The sequence below is a fragment of the Rhinolophus sinicus genome, linkage group LG03 (genome assembly GCF_036562045.2).
Source record: "Rhinolophus sinicus isolate RSC01 linkage group LG03, ASM3656204v1, whole genome shotgun sequence".
Lineage (NCBI taxonomy): Eukaryota > Metazoa > Chordata > Mammalia > Chiroptera > Rhinolophidae > Rhinolophus > Rhinolophus sinicus.
Window position 1 is genome coordinate 143,606,522 of NC_133753.1, and position 20,629 is coordinate 143,627,150.

A 20,629-nucleotide genomic window follows, 5' to 3' on the forward strand; every position below is an offset into this window, starting at 1 on the left:
CCGTCAAAGGATTTAATTTTTCTCATTCTCTGAAATAAAAGATAAAGTGTGTGTGTGCCTGCGTGCGTGCGTGCGTGTGTGTTTATTAAGGAGTAAAGTATAATATTAGGATGTGGGCCTTTGGTATACAGCTTGGATTAGAATTCTGACTCCAATGCTGATGACCTGTGTGAATCTGTATCCTCAGGCAGTCTCTCACCTGTGAATTGAGGACAACAGCATTTAGCTCTTACTGATGTTTTCAGGACTAAATGAGGTTGTTTTCAGGATTAAATGAGGTTGGAGTCAAGTATCAACCACAGTGTTGGCCAGAGGAAGCTGCATAAATGGTATCTGCCAATTGTCTCCCATTTATTTTATCACCCAGTTGAATTACTGCTGTGTGTATATTTTATTTCTCTGAGCTGTAATTACAATGAGGATAGGGACCCTATCGTTTGTGTCTTTGTTCAGGTTTATGATTTTTTTCTGTAGTGGAACAAATATTAAAACTGTTAACAGATACTCTAGTATTATGCCTTATGGAACTGTGCAAACATTTTACATTTTCAGCCCATTTCTTCATCTGTAAAATGGAAAGAATAACACTTCCTGGGCTATTCGAAGAATTAAGTTATACAATATTTACAAACTGGCTTCAAAATTATGTATTTATATAAAATTTAAAGGATTTGGTGACAGCCAGTAGTATTTTAGCAGTTAATAGTAATAGAAAATATTTTTTAAATGTTGTATAAAAGAAAGGAAACCAATCTTCAAGATTACATTGCTACTTTAAGAATCAAACAAACGACACACAGGAAAATACCACGGCCTAAGTTTTTAGCTAGGTGAGACTCACATAACATGTTAGCTACATGCAAATAATTCATAATTTCGGTAACCTCAAAGAATGGTAGCAATTAATTTGAAATCACAAGACAATGTGCATAGATATCAAGTCTATATAGAGTACATAGCGATGCAATTCTCTATAGAACTTCTTTCTTTAACCCTAGTGTAGAGATTGATGCCCTTTTTTTAGGACGATCCTCTACAGCTATAAGCTACAAGTATAAAGAGATTTTTCAGACATTATAAATGCCTCACTTTAAGTATGCCATATTGAGCTTTTCCAATTCATCTTGAACCCAGTTGTGGCTATTACATAGCATGTATAGACCAACTGTAAAGGATATCAAATATGGTCTGGGTCAATGCTGTGAGGCTGAAGGTGGAGCAAGCTACAATTTTAGTATTTTCGAATGGAATAATAACCCTTAAGACAATCAAAGAGGAGATGGTACAGAAATTCTGTCTTTTCACAAATCTTTCTGAGCTCCTACTGATGGAACCAGGTACTAGAAATTCCTTGGGGAGCATCACAGAGTTCTGAGCCTCATGAAGCTATGAGTCTATTAGGTAAATGCAAAATAAACAACTGCATGAATACATATGTAATACTATGTCACCGGTTAGAGGAAAGTAAGGCAAGGGAAGGGCTCCAAGCATGCTGAAAGCAGAGTCTGAGTGCTCTTTTAGATTGGGCTCACAAGGAAGACCTCTCAGAGACTGTCCACAGGGCAGTGAAGGAACAGCCATGTGAGACCTGGGAAAAGAGCACTGAAGGCAAAGGGATGAGAAACTGCAAAGTCCCCACATGAGATTTTGGCACTTCTCGAAGAACACTTCATACTCATTAATATCTTTTTTCTGGGGAAAAGCATATTGTATCTGTGTCTTGCTTCACCGAGAGTGTGGTGACAAAATGTCTTATTCAGGTTATATTTTGAGAGTTAGGCCAAAAAGTCAGATGAGCTGTATGTGGGGTGTGAGTGAAAGAGACAAGCTAAAGAGGACTCGTGGGTTTTCAGTTCTAGCAAATGGGTAAATGGCAGCATCATTTACTAGATGTTAAAGTTAAGCTGAAGCTAAGCAAGGAGGTTCCTGATATGTTTAAGATGCTTCTTGAATCTAAATAGAAATGTGGAGAATGCAGCAAAGCATATGTTCACTAATGATTTCTTAAATCTCTAATCTTTTAAGGATAAATAAACTTAACAGAGAAAGTTTCATTGGGGCAATCTGAGTTTTAGTAAGATTTTCTGGATGATGCCTTCTGCCAATTTAGCAACAAGAGGGAAAAAAGTCAGAGAGATGAATTATTGAAGACAATAGCTTTAAATAATTGTGCCTGAAGAAGCATGGCTGGAAATATATTCAAAGCTTCTAGCAAACACTTTTAGAAATAATTTACTCCACGGATGTGGATCCGATCCTGCATTTATGTTGTACCTGCCTTTAAAAGTAAATTGCTGAATATTCTTTTAGCTTTTAAATTGCCTCACATTCTCTAATTTCTTGAATTGCTGTAACTCAATAACTAGTTCTCAAGAGGATATAGAATGGCCAGCGTTATCAGTTAAGGTTCAGCTGAAAACAATAAAAATCACCTTATTTAGTTTAATAAAAAAGAAATTCGATGCAGGGTATTGGATACTTACACAAGTGTTGAAAAGGCTGGAGAAACAGGCTCTAAGCAGAGCTTATAGGAATTATTCCAAGAAGTGCATTGCAATGAAAGAGATGCATAGTACTTCCTATGGTGCAGGGATCATTCCACACTTTTTACATGCATTGATACTTTAATCCTCACTAGGCATTTTTACCTAGTGACTTGCTCAACATCACACAGTTAGTGCATGACAGGTGTGGCATTTGAGTCCAGGCAGGCAATACAGCTCCTAAATCTGTACTCCTAACCTTTGTGCTCCCTGGCCTCTGCAGGTATTGACCAAGCATCAGAAAGTGGTTATCACTGCCAAGATCAATATTTTAAAGAGTTAGGAAGTAACTACCCAAATGGTTGGGTCTAGAGCCACATTGTTTTAGTCCCATCTGTGCCAGCAAAACAAATGCCCTGTGACTCATAAAATTGGGGTTGAAACTTCTGATGCAACAGCCAGCAGAAACACTCAAACAGCAGATGTGGTTACCTTACTGTACCTCATTTCAGTTACTGTAGGAGTGAATCTGCTTGGTGAAATCTTGAAGACCTGCAGAACCCAAACTAAAGTGTGATGTAGCTGTTAGCTTGCATCCTCTTGATTTCCGTAAGACTACATGAGACAGGAGTGAATTTATCCCCAATGCATGCGACAGCCAGGCACAATATTGTGTGAGTACGGTGAGCCTAAAAGTGAAGCCAATAAATAGCTCTGCTCAGGAGCAAATAATAAAATTTGTTTTAAAATATGCTACAATTACAAATAGTTCTACATTTTCTTTATGCCGAAATAATTATGATACTTGGGCATATCACATCTTTAAACTGTTATAATATGCACAGACCTGTCAGCCTCTGAGTACTTCAATAACCAGTGCTCTGTGAGCCTACGTCTTCTACCCTGTGGCTCCCTCCTCCATCATCAGGAGAAAGAGAATCTGCAGTGTTATAATGATGGACACCTCCTGATTAAAGGATAGAACTGTACCAGTATATGTAGGTTTTTGATTCTCATTTTTCTGGTTGTTTTATATGTAAAATAAACCACTACCATCATCTGTTACCCTTTCCTTCTCTGGGATCATTCGGCTTCTGGTTTACAATAAAGGAACACACATATCTATATAGAAAAGAGTCCTCAGAAGTCAGGATTTACTGATACTTCTACAGTAGAAATTGAAAACAAAAATCAAGAAATTGTAATTAAGGAAAATCAAGTAAAGTTGATACAAAATGTTTTAAGGTTGTGATTATAGTCCTTCTGCTATTTTCATCTAAAAGGACATGGACTCTGGGCTTGAAAGTTTAGATCCGTCCCCTGCACTTAACTGCTGTGCAATTTTAAACACGTTACTTCTTTTTTATTTTCTTTGTCTAAGTTTTTCAATCATGGAAGGAGAATAACATCAGTAATCCCACAAGATTATAGAAAATCAAATTAGGTGCTGAATAACTGTTTTTATGAAATAGGTAATGGTGAGTTAAAATGGGACAGCTTGGATTCAAATCCTTGCTCCAACACTCTGAGCTCTATGAACTTGAGCAAGTCATTACAATTCTCTAAACCTGTTTTCTCATTTGTCAAAGGGGAAGTTAAAAGTAAAAATTTCATTGGGCTCTTGTAAGAATAAATGACACATGTAAGGATGTGCTGGATGTTGAAACTTCATGTATGTTAATTGTTTAAACTTCATTAAACGTTAATTGTTAATAGGCTTCAGTAAAGATTCACAGACTTTTGTCACTTCACTGGAGTTCCAATGTTTATAATCATGCGTGATCTGAATAAAATACTTGTCGGAATCCTCCATCCTCATGACCTGCCATCTTATTGAGCACTTGGCTCCTGACTCATGGTTCTGTATAATTTTTTTCCCCCCATGATGGACTTAAATTAGACCTAATTCCAATTTACTGGTTTGGTTCTCTTAAAGTACATACGTATTATAATAACTATTAGTGAAATAAAATGGAGACATTGACATTTGTAGAATCATTTATATTGAAGAGACTTAATTATGAAAGCAGGAAGAAAATGTAATTCTGTAAGCAGGAGAGAGAAGAGAACTACAAGAGTGAAGAAATGTTGCTTTCCAAAAAACGTTTCCTTGGTGTTTGGTTTCTAATAGCAGAAGCCATAGGGGAGGATCAGGTTTGAAATTAGAGTGCTAATTAGGGCAGCATAGTCTCAGAAGCTTGACCTCAGCCTGACAGATACGGTGAGCATTGGGAATGCTGGCCAGAATTGTCATGTTTTATCCATCTCACCGTAGCAAAAATGTACCCTTAAGAGCATTCGATTATCCTTCAATCTTAACAATTCCTTTTTCAAAACTAGGACTACATAATTTTTATATTTCTACTGCCATGTAGAAAGTAAGCCAGTACAAGTATTGATAAGATTGTTAGAACTCAAATGTCCCTTGAAGTTTTAGTATTACTTAAACTCTGGAACTGTTAACCTAAACACACACACACACACTCTCACATTTGATAAGTGAACTTAATATTCACAGAGGCAGACTTTGAGTCATTGCTGTAGAAAAGGTATTGCATGCATGAAGGCTTCCTGTTATTTATATTCATTTAAAATAAAAAATAATAAATCATAGTAGATGTGTTAGAGACTGAGATAATGGTGTGCATCAAACTATAGGGAATATTATCAATATAGTATTAATCTCATTTAGTTATTTGTACCAGTACATTCTGTCATCATTTGGAAGGTTCTGAATCAATCTGTTAATATTGCCTTCATGATTTTATTTTCTACAGGTAATTGGCAGCTATAAAAGCCTGGATTAAGAAATCTGAATAATGTACTGAGGCAGCTAATTCAATTCCTGAAGTACTTAAGTTATTCATTAATGCTGTAGTCAGTAACTAGAATGTTTGATGTGTCACTTTTTATGGAAAATAAATTTCTCCCTCTACAGAACTGTAGCATGGATAATATTGTTGCATTGCTTTAAAGGACAAAAAAAGAGATGTTAAATAAATTACGGTGAGTGAAATGTCCTCTCTCTCTCTCCCTCTCTCTCGCTCTTTCTCTCTTCACTTAAGGGAGAACAGATAATAATAGGCTCAAAATGAGTGGACTGACACACTTAATCTCCTGGAAAAAAATCAATAGTTTTATTTCCATTTCCTTGTTCTAGATCAGAAATAAAGCTGACATTTACCCTGGGAAATGGATGAAAAAGGACTTCTTGGTGGCTAAATCCTAGTTATTTGTGGAATTTTTGAACATTTTTCATGTTAAGGCATGAGAGAGATTTTAAAGCTCATGTTAAGGCAAACTTCCTGACTGCACAAGGATAATAGAGGAAGCATTAATTGTCTAAGGATGTTTCTAATTTGAGTTTACATCTGTAGAGGGAAGCCTATTAGCACAGGTGGGCCTTTCCATTTTAAAGGTGATACTATATAATTGGGAACTCTTTTTGGTTGAAATTTAACTACGATTTTATGATCTAAATTCCATTTTTAAGACTGTAACAAATTAGTTACGGAACTCTTCTTTTGCTGAGGACAACGGCAACATCAGGTTAAGTGTTTATCAGTTTAAAACTGTGAATTGATTTCTTGTAAATGAATATACCCTCTACCTTCCCTAACACTCCTTCAACCCCATAACACAAAGAATTAAACCAGTTTGTTAAATTGTACACAGGTTATCTGAAAATGGTCTGGACCTCTGCCTTCTTCTCTGTCCTTCTGGAAATTATTTGCCACAGAGGAGCACAAATGATCTTGCAATAAGATAGCCACCATCAAAGTATTTTTTTTTTTTATAAAACCCTTTATAAAAGTGTCTCATTGTATTTAGAATAAAATTCAATTTCCTTACCAGGTATTAAATGTAGGACCTTTATGATCTACCTCAGCTTAGCTTTTCAGCTTTGTCAGCAGTGTCCCATTTATTCAATATTCTCTAGAAAATATTCTGTCTTCCTTCGGTTCCTTGAGCAGATGACTCTTCTTTCTCTGCCCCAGATCTCTTTGATAAAATCCACTGATCTTAGGCTTTTTTATTTACTTGATAGCGTTATCGCAATTTATAAATATTTTACTGAATTGTTTGAGGATTTCTTTATTGTTTGTTTCTATTCTTCCAAAAAGTAGAAGCACGAAGAATTCAGGAAGAAAACTGCCTATCTTGTTCATTGAAAACAGGGCACGATAGTCACTAATTAAAACCAGATTTGTCCTCCTCAGTCCTATACTTCTTATGTCCTTTCCGTCATAATGAAGTGTTTCTGCAGGGATCTAGTTTGGAGACTTTGGTAGTGTTATCACTGGATGGCTACAGTAAATGAAATGAAAAAATATCTGAGTGGTTTCCAGCATGGGCTTAGAACAAGCATCACAGGCATCCATTAGCAGAGCATGTTCAACTTCAGAGGGCAGTGCTGTCTCACGCACTGCACAGCCATCGTCGCTGCTTATTTGGTGTTCTTCCATGGGTGTTCTAAAATGTGTTCATTACTGTCTTTGCAATGTGTTATGCAATTACATTTTAGAAAAGACACTTATAAGGAAGATAAGAGTTTTAGCCACGGATGCATCAGAGTGTTTCTTAAATTAACTGAATGGCCCTTTGGAAATGATGTTGTTGTTTTTTGAAAAATTGTAAATACTTTTATTTGGCTCTAACGTGTAACTTCGCTTCCTTTAATCTCTCTTAAAAAATGCTTTTCGAATTTAATCAGATTTATAAGTAAGTATTGTAAGTGCCAAATGCACTTAAAATTAGTCTAATTTTTAGAAGGCCAAAATACAGAGGGTGTCAAAAAATGTATACACATTTTAAGAAAGGAGAACTGTATTAAAATTGTAATACTTAATATATACCGATAACAAAAGATGAATACAAGTCATGTGTGACTTCCGCAATTACAAGAGGTGCTTAAAGTGGTTACCATCAGTGTTCAGACACTTCTGATGATGGCTAACTACTGCCTGAGCAATGTTGACCAGTGTCCACTTGTATAGATTTTTCTGGCACCTCTGGTAGATTGTGAATCTAAAAGTGCTTTTTCTCATGCTCTTGCCTACAGATTTCTGGTCTCTTGTCTTCCTCACCCCATTCATATTGTGCACATTTCCAGATTAATCTCCAAAAGATATCTCTGATCATGAACAACCTTTCAAGATGCCTGATTGCTTAAGTGGTATTACTTAGTGTAAAAAGATTCTCCAAATGTTGCCTGATAGCACCTATCTGATCTAATTCTAAATACTAATTCCTTAGCTGTTTGAAAACGCTCCAGACCTGCCCCCCACTGCCCTTCTCCATGTCTTTGTGCTCTTAGCAGCCAGCTAAAACTGTATCAGGAAGGGAGCCTCTAAAAATCTGGCAGGCAAATGAAAGGCCTGGCAATTTTCCGCCATTCCTTGGCCTCAGATTTACTCTATGAATATTGGAAAAGTCTGCTTTTACTTTCATGACCTATACTATTGAATACATTCCTTGATATGAGGAGAGAGGCTTCCTTCTCAGAGTAGTGATAAGAGAAAAGTTTGGGAGGTTAAACATGGGAGAAAGAAGGGACTAGATGTTAGGAAAGTGGTTTGTCTTTGGTACTCTTTTCAATACTCGATCCTCATTATTTCAGTCATTATTTTCTTTTCTATTCCTCCTCTCCTTTTTAAAAGTATATAATGTGTCATGAACCTGTGTATGTCACATCTTTATATGAGATATTCAGAAGATATATGATCTTTTTAGGGTGTATTTGTGTTACAGCTCCAGTGAAATTGGGAAAAGCAAACATTTTATTTATCAGTAACAGAACAGAGTATTAATGACAAAATTTGAAAACTTTTCTTTGTTGTTCTTTTACCCCTTTTCTTTTAAAACTCCTTCCTCCATAACATATTTATAGATTCTGGAGATTAGGGCATGGGCTTCTGGGGGGAGCTATTCTGCTTACCACACTAGTTTAGCTCTTAATATATGTAGTGTTGGATAGATTTTTAGATTTGTCTTTAAATGTTTCTCTTTTTTTCTTTTTTCATAGTCATATTTGTTGCTTTTTACTTTGGGTTGGTGGATTTTTGAGTTACTGTCAGAATCAACTCTTCATTTCAAGGAAATGAAATTATTCTGCCATATTTTATTCCAGAATATAGTCTCATTTTCATATTTAAAGTTTTAATACACTTGGAAATTACCTTACTATATGATGAGATACACATCCACATTTCTTTTTCCAGATGACTCGTTAATTGTTCCCGTGTAGGGTTTCCTATTTAGAGACTCTCATGGCATCCATGAGTGTTTAATGTATCCCTAAAATTTCAGCAAACTTTGGCATGTATGTGCGTTTTTCTCAAAATGATAGGAGACTATCTTATTGAAGAACGAATACTAGGACCAGACTTAGGGATCTGGGTTCGTGACTATTGCATACTGTGGGCTGCATCTCTGAGTCTAAGAATTCTCACCTTTAAAATGAGAGAGGTGTGATTATATAATTTGTAAAATTCTGTTCAGACTCAGATATATGAACTCCACCAAACTAATTGACTTTGTGTAAATTATTTTGAGCCTTAGAATAGATAGTTCCTTAAGCTTAATTAATCTAATGGAGAAATGGTATAAAAGATCATGTATATTGGAAAAGATTAGAGGACTCTAGTTACAAATCAAGTTTTTAATTGTATTCTATTTTGATAATTAAAATATTCAGTTTCAACTAAAATTTCTACCACTAGAAAAATGTATCTTACATTTGTTCCTGAATTGGCAAAACACACACACAAAAATCCAACCAAACACCTGCCATGGATTTTTTTTTTTTTTTGTAAATTTATGATTATGAAGCCTTTTTAATATGTTGACCATGTAGTATTATAAAGTTATCATGGGTAGCACTTTCATTGTTTAAACTGTATCTTGCTATTTCCAAAGGAACAGGCATATATAGACAGTATATAGACTCCAAGACTGGCAACTTGACAACAGAAGGTCACTTTAACAGTTAAACCCATTTCTGATTATCCTAATGGTGACTAAAAGATTAAATTCAAACCATTTGGATAAAACTGAGATATGCTGTATATCCTAAGATTTCTAGCTATTTAATTTGAAGCTTGTGTGAGATGATTTTATAGAACCTTTTTTCTTTCTTTCTTTGACAATGGTTAGTAAACTTACATAGGTTTCAAGTGTACAATTCTGTATTACATCATCTATATATCACTCTGTGTGTTCACCACCCAGAGTCAGTTCTCCTTTCATCACCATATATAGGATCCTCTTTAGCCTCTTCTACTAACCCCCACCCCCCTTCTCCCTGACCCTCTGGTAACAACTAAACTATTATCTGTGTCTTTGAGTTTTTGATTCTTCATTTGTTTGTCTTGTTCTTTTGTTGTTTTCAGTTTTAATATCCCACATATCAGTGAAATCATATGATTCTCAACTTTTTCCGTCTGACTTATTTCGCTTAGCATAATAATCTCAAGATCCATCCATGGGAGAAGATATTCACAAACATTAGCCTCTGGTAAGAGGCTAATATCCAAATATAGAAGGAAATCATACCACTCAACAACAATGATAACAACATAAAATCCAATTAAAAAATGGGCAGAGGACTTGAATAGACATGTATCCACAGAGGGCATACAGATGGCCAATAGACATACGAAAAGATGCTCGACATCACTAATCATCAGATAAATGCAAATAAAAACCACTATGAGATATCACCTCACACCAGTTAGAATGGATATTATCAACAAGACAAATAATAACAAGTGTTGGAGAGGCTGTGGAGAAAAAAGAACCCTCATACACTGTTGGTGGGAATGCAGATTGGTGCTAATGCTTTGGAAGGCAGTGTGGAGGTTCCTCAAAAAAAAGAATAGAATGACTATATGACCCAGCAACTCCTCTCCTGGGTTTATATCCCAAAAATCCATAAAGATATATGTTCTCCGATGTTCACTGCTGCATTATCCATAGTGGCCAAGATGTGGAAACAACCAAGGTGTCCTTCCATAGATGATTGGATAAAGAAGATGTGGTATATATATACAATAGAATACTATTCTGCCATAAGAAAAGACGAAATAGTGTGACACCATGGATAAATCTTTTTATTTTCTGGACTTCATATAGTGCTGGATTGCAACACAACTTATAAATGAATAAAAGTTAATGAAATTTCTGATTTCTCAATATAGTAATGTACTTAGTGAATTATTAGTACAAACAATGCATTCAAAATGTGCCAGGTCATATCACTCATAAACCATGTAAATAATTATTTAAGCTATGAATAAGAAAGTCTATCTTGTAAATTAAGAGAAACAGTAATATAATAAGTAATATTATATTACTTTATGTATTAACTATTTTTTGTTTAATGCAATTTTCTAGTCGTGTAATGTGTCATTGTCATAAATGAATTAATTGTGGGGGTTCATAAGTTTATGGAAGCTTATAATGGAAAAGGAAAATTTCGATTGAAAACATTTACTTGCATCAGTTATCTAAATATGACTACTAATGAAAAGAACACCAAATAGCATAATTAAGACATAAAGAATGTACTCTGGAGGGTTTTGGTTTTGGATAAGACAGAGTAATTATACTGTATAATGTCTCTCCCATGGAGAAAACATGGAGTACATGACAATAGCATTATCCAATCTCAACAATAGAGAGAAAAAATACTGAAAAAATTAACAACAGTTCAGAGACAGGTGGCACAATAAAAGTCTAACATTCATGTTGTTAGAAGGAGGCATGAGAGGAGAAAGTTTGCAGTGTTGAGTAAATATTAATGTTTAAAGAAATAATTGCTGAGAACATTCCACGTTTGGTGAAGAACATAAACTTACATATTCAAGAAGTTTAGGAAACTCCAAAAGGAATCAGCCTAAAGAAATTCATGCCCAGGCACAACATAATCAAAATGGTTAAAAATAAAGAAAAAAAAATCATGAAAGCAGCAAAACCAAATGCATTACCTATATAGGGAGACAACAGCTTGAATGACTGAGGATTTCCTACCAGAAACCATGGAGATGAGGAAATTCTCAGACAAAGGAATACTAACTAATTTACTGTTTGCTGACCTATTCTGAAAGATTTGTGAAATGAAGTTCTTAAGGCAAAAGGGAAATGATGTCAAGAAGACTTGAGACATCAGAAAGGAATAACAAAAATTGTAACAGTAAAAACACTAAACGATTCCTTTGCTTTGAGTTTTTTAAGATATATTTTGTGGTTGAAAGCAAAAATAATAATATAATCTGATTGTCAGTGTAAGTAGATGTAACATATAAGACAAGTATAATATAAGAAGGGGATATATAAGATATATAAATATGTAACATGTACAAAAAAGAATATATGGCAATGTAATATATGTATATATAAAGGGGGCATATATAGTAGCAAATTTCTGTATTGTAGATGAAGTATTGATTCTAAGTAGACTGTGATATAAAGAAGTCAGGGAAGGGGCAGCAGAGGTTTATAAGACAGTGGGAGCAAACTGCTAAAATACATAGTGAAATAAAAATCTAAATGTCAACCTACAAACAATTACATTAAATGGCAGCAATTAAAGACACAGGTAATTAGATTGTGTAAAAAAAATTACTCCATTATATGCAACCTACAATAAACTAACTTCAAATACAGTGATATAGATAGGTTAAAAGTAAAAGAATAGAAAAAGATATACCATGCAAACATTAATCAAAAGAAAATTGGTGTAGCCATGTTAATATCAGCAAAGTAGACTACCAAAGAAAATTAGGGAATGATAATAGATATTGCATAATGAAAAAAGTATCAATTCACCAATAATGAAACAATCCCACCCTGTAACTAACAGCAAATGTTCAAAATTAATGAAGTAAAACTGACATAACCAAAACGAGAAATAGACAAATATCCAATAGTGGTTGAACACTTCAATAGTGCACTGTAAGGAATACAGAAGACTTGTATTCAGAATATCCAAAAGCATATAGAAGAATCAAACAACACCATCAATCAACTGAACCTATTTAACATTTATAAAACACTCCACCCCCAAACAGCAGAATATATATTCTTTCAAAGGGTACATAGCACATTCACCAAGATAGACCATACCCTTGGTTATAAAACAAACTTTCACAGATTTAAAATAATTAAATCAATTAAAAATATTCACTAATTTATAATATAATTAAATTAGAAATCAGTTTTAAAAAGAGGTAACAGAAAAAATACCCAAAAGTTGGGACTAAAATGCTTCTTAATTCATAGGTTAAAGAAGAAGTTTCAAAGAAATTAGAATACATTTTAAAGTGAACAAAAATGAGAATATAAGATATAAAAATCTGAGGGATGCAAAGAAAGTAGTGCTTAGAGAGAAATTTATAGCATTAAATGTTTGTTAGAAAGATCTATATCTAAACTTCTATCTTAAGAAAACAGAAATAAAGCAAAATAAGATTAATGCAAACAGAGAAAAATATAATTAAAAAAGAGCAGAAATCAATGAAGTTGAAAACAAAAAATAAAGACAATCAATGAAACCAAATGCTGTTTCTTTGATAAGATTAACATAATTGATAAACATCTAACAAGACTGACAAAGTAAAAGAGAATAGTAAAAACACAAATTATCAATACTAGAAATAAATGAGGACATCTATCTATATAACCTCCAGACATTCAAAAGACTTATTATGCATTTTTTCTGTAAACAACTGTGCATAAATTTAGTAAGTTTGATCAAATGAGTTAATTTCTTAACAATTACAAACTATCAGAACTCATCCAAGATAAAAAAGATAACCTGAATAGTCATATAACTATTAAATAAATCAAATCTATATTCTAAAATCTTTACCCTAAAGAAACCTTCAGGTCCAGCTGGTTTTATTGCTGGCCTTTACCAAACATTTATAGAATAAATACCACCAATTCTACAGATAATAGAAGAAGAGAGGACCCTTCCCAACTAATTTTATACATCAGTCATAACTCTATATCAAAACTAGACAAAAAGAATAATAAACACAACTATTCCTCAAGAATATAGATAAAAATTCTCCACAAAATAACAAATTGGATCCAACATATATAAAAGAAATTACACACCAAACCAAATGAGGTTTTTGTGTTTTTTTTTCCCCCTTCAGAAAAGCAAGTCTGGTTAAATATTCAATAATCAAGTAATATAATCTACCAATTAACAAACTAAAGAAGAAAAAAACATGGTAATATCAATTTACGCAGGAAAGCTTTTGACAAAATTCAACATACATTCATGACAAAAACTTTCTGTAATCTAGGAAGAGACTAAGACTTCATTCACCTAATAAAAGGTGTGTACAAAAATTCACAGGTGACCTCACCATATGTAATGGTGAAAACCTGACTGTTTTTGGTCTACGACTAAGAATAATGTAAGTATATACAGTCCTGGTACTACTTTTCAAAATTTTACTAGAAATTCTAGCCAGTTTACTAAGGCAATAAAAAGAACTAAAGTTTACATAATTTGGAAAGAAGGAAAATTACTCATTTGCAGATGATCTTAATATAACTGTCTATATAGAAGACACTAGGCAATGTAGCAAAAACAGTAAAACAAAACAAAATCTCCTAGAACTTATACATAAGTTTAGCAAGATCACAGAATATAAGGTCAGCACACAAAAATAAATTTATTTCACTTTTCTAGCAATAGAGAAATTGAAATCAAATAAAAAAATGCCATTCACAATAGCTCTAAGAATGAATGAATTAGGTATAAATTTACCAAAACATATACCGGATTTGTATATTGGAAACAATAAGAGACTGATAAAAGTAATCAAAGAACACCTAAATAAAAGGAAAGATATATAGTAAGCATGGATGGAAATAGTCAATAAAATAAAGAGTCAATTATGCCCATATTGACCTATAGAGTTAATACAATTCAATCCCCAACCCAACAGGATATTTTTGTAGAGATAGATAAGCTCATTTTAATCTTTACATGGAAAGGCAAAGGGACTAAAATAGCTAAAATGATTCTGAGAAAGAATAAACGTAGAGGAATCATGCAATAAAGATAACAGGGTAATGTTATATTAAGCAACTTCTATCATGGGAGAGAATAGAGGTCAGAAATAGACCCACATGTATGACTAATTGATTTCTGGCAAAGGTGAAAAAATAAATCAATGGAGAAAGTTGTCGTAAATAAATGGTGACAGAACAAAGATATACATACACACACACACAAACAAAAGAAACAAAAATAAAAAACAACAAAAAAGCCCTCCATCTAAATCTCTCACTATGAACAAAAATTAATTCGAAATTGAACATAGACCAGATATGGAACACAAAACAATAGAACTCAGAGAAAAAAACATTGAAGAAAAATATTTGTAATCTTGCATTTGGCAAGAAATTCTTTGATAGGATACCAAAAGCAGAATACATTGTAGTATATTCTTAAAAATGTTAACAAAACAAAACTTCTTTTCTGTGAGAAGCATATATAAGAGAATGAAATGTAAGCCACAGACTTGAGTAAATTATTTCCAATCACATATCTGGCAAAGCTTTTGTACTGAGAATATCTAAAGAACTACCAAAATTTAACAATAAATATACAACAATCTACTCTTAAAAGTGGGTAAAAATTTGATCAAGCTCCTATGGAAAAGGCATGAGGTTGGCAAATAATAATATAAAAAATATTGAATATCATGTTGCCATCAGGGAATTGAAATTAAAACCACACTATTATGTCACTACATATGTATTTAAAATGCTAACATAAAAATTACTGATACCAAAGGCTAGTGAGATTGCCGAACAACTGGAGCTCTCATACATTCCTGGTGAAAATACCAAATAGTAAAGCTGCTCTGGAAAACAGTTTGCAGTGTTGTTGTTTTTTTTAAATAAAGTTAAATTTACCACATTTCCCAGCACTCTTACTCTTGAGTACTTATTATATAGAAGTGAAAGTTATATTCTCTAAAAAACCTGTACATGAATGTTTATAGTAGCTCTACCTATAACCACCAAAGCCTGGAAATAACTGTCTTTCAACCAGTGAATGGATAAACAAACTGTGTCATACTATTCATCAATTAAAAGAAAGCAACTATTATACATGCATTACATGGTTAATTTAAAAAGCATAAGTGAACAAAAAATCAGACTTAAACAGATATATGCTATGTAATTACATTTATGTAAATTATTAGAAATTTTTTCACAATAGCCAGGATATGGAAATAATTCAAATATCCATTAGCAGATGAATGGATAAAGAAAATGTGGCATAAACACACACACACACACACACACACACACACACACACACACAATGGAATATTATTCAGCCTTAAAAAAGGAAGGAAATCCTGCCATTTGTGAAACACAGATGAAGCTGGAGAACATTATAGTAAGTGAATTAAGCCAGTCACAGAAAAACAATTACTGCATGAATGTACTTATATGATGAAAATGAAATAGCATAATTCACAGAAGCAGAGAATACCATGTTTGCCAGGGGCTGAGGATTGGGAGAAATGGGGAGATGTTGAATGGGTATAAAGTTTCAGTTATAAAAGAGTTATAGAGTATAGAGACAGATCTGCTGTACAATACATTGTCTATAGTTAACAACACAATATCAATATTGTGCCATTCAAAATTTGCTAAGAGGGTAGATTTAATATTAAGTGTTCTTATTACAAATGGATAAAGAAAAACAAAGGGATACAGGAAATTTGGGGAGATGTTGGATATGTCTATTACCTTGACCGTGATGATGACATCACATTATTTGCATGTGCCCAAATTCATCAAATTGTCTACATTACATATATACAGTTCTTTGTACAGTATATCGATTATACCACAATGAAGCTGCTATAAGCACAATAAACTAACATTTGAAACTGAAAAAAAAAAAGAAAATACTACAGTGATAGAGAACAGATAAGTGGCTGCAAGGGGTAAAGATGGAAGGAGGGCATGACTACAGAGGGATAGCATGATAGACTTGGAGGTTCTATCTTTATTGTGTTGGTGGTTACACAAATCAATGCATGCGTTAAAATTCATAAAATTGTATGCTAAAAATGTCAATTTTACTGTATGGTAATTTAAAAAATGAAATCAATTATAGGAAAGCAAGGTACATTTTTTTCTTAGAAAAAATTTCAGGATCATAAATAATCCCAGAAGTATCTCTAAAATTAAAAGGTATTAAAATTAAAGGCTGAATACATTTGTAGAAAGTGGACTGTGAAATTTCTCCCTTGGTTTGCATAAACCTGTTCAAGAAAGCATCACTGCATCTTACAATCACATATTCCTGACATTAGATTTAATTTGACTCTTTGAAGTGTACAATTTTATATGACTTCTTAGTTTGTGAGGTACCAGAGGAAGGATGGAAGCTACTTATAAAAGTGAACTGTACAGTTAATATGTATATAAAGTAATACATACAAAAGAACTCCATGGCTCTCATAAAGCTTCTAAATCTACATAGTGAATGCTTTATAAATTCTCAAGGGTTCATGAGGTACACCCTGAATGTAACAGATCAGCATCTGTATCATTGAGATAAATGTCTCTCATTGGATTCTGAGTTTAAGGAAAATGTTTTTCTTTAGTCTTGGTATGAAAAGAGAGGGAATGGAAACAGCATTGTGTTTCTTTTCATTCACACAATGTCTTTAGGTTATGTACGAGTATTTTGCTTTTTTAATAGTTAGGCATTGGCTCTCCAGGGATGACTAGGAAATTTTGCTTTGCTGTCATCCATATATCTTTTCTGAGATACCTTCTTGGAAGTAAGCACGTCCTATTCCCTCCAGGTTATATGTACAGACTCACTGTAAAGACTAAAATGAGAACTTTTTTATAGACGTGTTTTGTACAAACATTCTTTGACCTCCTTTGGGGTTTTTGTTTGTTGCTGTGTTTAGGTAAAAACATTTTTGTAAAGTACTGATTATTTTTCAAGGGTGAGGAATTTCAAACAAACAATAGTTCACTTGAGGTGCATTGAAACCAGTTTGTCAGACAGATCTTTCTTGACCCAGATTGCACACTCTGGACACATGACAAACTTTAACAGTTTTCCAGCTCTTGCCTGGAGTCATATTATTTTTGCTTTTGGATAATTATACATTATCACCTTCATTTTAACTGCCTTTTCACATAATGGATTGTAACTATTTTGCTCTTTCATAGATTCTCCCTTCCCTTCACTCTCTTTTTTGAACAATCACTTTTCTCCCCTTATTTTAACCCTATTATTTTCTTCTCATAAGATATAATAAGGAAGGGGGAATGATGGCAAAGCAGATAAATACTGTGCTTGTCTCCTCCCATGACCACATTAAAATTACAACTAAATTATAAAACAGTCAACTCAGAGAACCATCTGAAGACTAGGTGAACAGAAATCCTATAACCAAGGATATAAAGAAGCAGCCACTTTAAGACTGGTAGGAGGGGCAGAGACAAAAATAGGTCGGCTCCACACCTGCATGTAGCTTGAGAATTGGGAGGCTATCTCAGCAACAGAGGTCTCCCCTGGAGGAGCGAGGTACCGCAGCCCATCACTGGGCTCCCCAGACCTGAGTACTGGTGCTGGGAAGAGGAGCCTCCACAACATCTGGCTGAAAAACAGCTGGCATTCCAACCACTCAAGTGAGAAAGAAGGCAGCTGGGAACCTGTCCTCTTAAAGGACCAGTGCACAGACTTTCTCAGGCACATACCCTGGGCTCCAGCAAAGGCATGGCAACTCGGGAGTCATCAGGGACATATGGGGAGAAACTAAGTTGTGGGGGTCAGGGTAAGGAATGGAGGGACAATCACCATTTTGCCAATGCGAAACTGTCCTATGCAGCTGGTAGGTTGGTGCATCTTTCCTGTACTGAGTCCTCCCCACACAGTCAAATCTAAATCTGCATTGGACTGGTCAGCTCTGCTCGCTTGATCTTGGTGACTCCCTGTGGTCCCACCCCACCCAACTTGTGTGCCACTGGAGGTACTTTCCAACCCAGCACCCAGCCCCGGTCCATCCTATAGTCTTTCCTGGAAAACTCTCTGGGGTTGGCAGGTCCTAGGCAGGTAGTGGCTGGCTTTGGTGAGCTCTGAGCCTTTTGCTGAGTAGCTACAGGCTCAGCACTGGTATGAAACCAGAATCTACATTAACCTGGTGAATACTGTTCACCCCATCCTGGTGATGACCTGAGACTCTGCTTCACACAACTCACATACATACCACATGAGGCTCTTTCAATGGCTGAGCTTTATGGGGAGCCAGCAAGTGGCAGCAGGCCTCAGGGTGCCCTGGGCTTTTTGAGGATCTACTCCAAGCCCAGTACTTATGGCAGATATTCTCGGTTTGCAGCATGGTCTCTCCCACATACCTCCAGGTCTAGCATAGGCAGCAACCAACCATGGATCACTTTGTAGCTCCTACCAAGTACTCCTACCAAGTACTCCAAGAAACAGCAGCTGACCTGGGCCTGAACCAGAGCCCTTCCCAGGAGGCCCCAGGACAAACATACCTGGAGTCCAGCTTCAGATCACAACAGAGCACCAGCCAATTAGTCTCACAAGCAGTACACACAAAGGGTGATCTCAGCAGGCACCAGAGCCAGCTAAGGAAATCCCACTCCATGAGGTAAGCCCAACACACAGCAGCCTGTAAGTTGTGGACATGGCCAAACACCACAGCCAGTAAGCCTGAGGGTAAATCCCACCCACTGATGTGCCGACAAAAATCAAGGCTCAATTATAATAGGAGGGCACACAGAACACACAGAAGGGACACTCTGGAGCACCTGACATAGGTGATCAGGGAGATTGTGTCATTGTGACACATCGGGCCACCGGCCAAGATTGAGAGACATAGCAAATTTACCTAATACATAGAAACAAACACATAGAGGCAGTCAAAATGAGGAAACAAAGAAATATCCGCCAAATGAAGGAGGGAACAACTCCAGAAAAATAACTAACAAAATGGAGGCAAGCAACATACCAGATACAAAGTTCAAAACAATCGTTTGAGCATGTTCAAGGAACATAGTGAGAACTTCAGCAAAAGATACCAAGCATAAAAAAAGTCATAGAAGCCATTAAAAAAAAAAAGTCAGAAATGAAGAATAAAATAACTGAAATGAACAATGTGCTAGAAGGAATAGCCAGCAGATGAGAGGAAGCAGAGGATCAAATCAGTGATTTAGAAAACAAGGTAGCAAAAATACACACAATCTGAACAGCAAAGGGAAAACAACATTTAAAAAACAGAAAAAAGAAAGAAAATAGTTTAAGGGGCTTCTGGAACAATATCAAGAGTAACTACATTCACACCAGCGGAACAAGAGAGAAAGCAAGAAACTGAGAACCTATTTTAAGAAGTAATGACTTTAAATTTCCCTAACCTGTCGAAGGAAATATACAATTCCGGAAAGCACAGACAGTCCCAAACAAGATGAACCCAAAGAGGCCCACACCAAGACACAACATAATTAAAATGCCAAACATGAAATACAAAGAGAGATTCCTAAAAGCAACAAGAAAAAGTTACTTACAAGGGAGCTCCCAGAAGACTGTTAGCTGATTTCTCTACAAAAACTTTGCAGGCCAGAAAGGAGTGGAAGGAAATATTGAAAGTGGTGAAAAGCAAGGGCCTACAACCAAGACTACTTTAACCAGCAAAGTTATCATTTAGTATTAAAGGAGAGATAAAGATCTTCCCAGATTGAAAAAAAAAAAAAAATCTGAAAGAATTCATCACCACCGAACCAGTATTACAAAAAATGTTAAAGGGACTTTTTGAAAAAGAAGAAGGCAGGGAGAAAACATAAATACAAATAATAAAATGACAATAACAATGTATCTATCAATAATCACGTTAAATGTAAATGGATTAAATACTCTAATCAAAAGACACAGGGGAGTGGAATGAATTAAAAAAAGATGCATACATATGCTGTCTACAAGAAATCCACTTCAGATTGAAAGACACACACAAACTGAAATATGGGATGGAAAAAGTCAGTTCATGGGCATGGAAACGGAACAAAAAGCTGGGGTAACAATACTTGTATCAGACAACATAGAGTTTAAAACAAAAGCA

At 34.9% G+C, this 20,629-nt stretch overlaps 1 long non-coding RNA gene across 1 annotated transcript in view; it reads right to left on the bottom strand.

Annotated features, from left to right (window-relative positions):
- The window catches only part of LOC141570416 (uncharacterized), a 165,508-nt gene that overhangs the window by 45,653 nt on the left and 99,226 nt on the right, over positions 1-20,629 (bottom strand). The window lies entirely within an intron of this gene.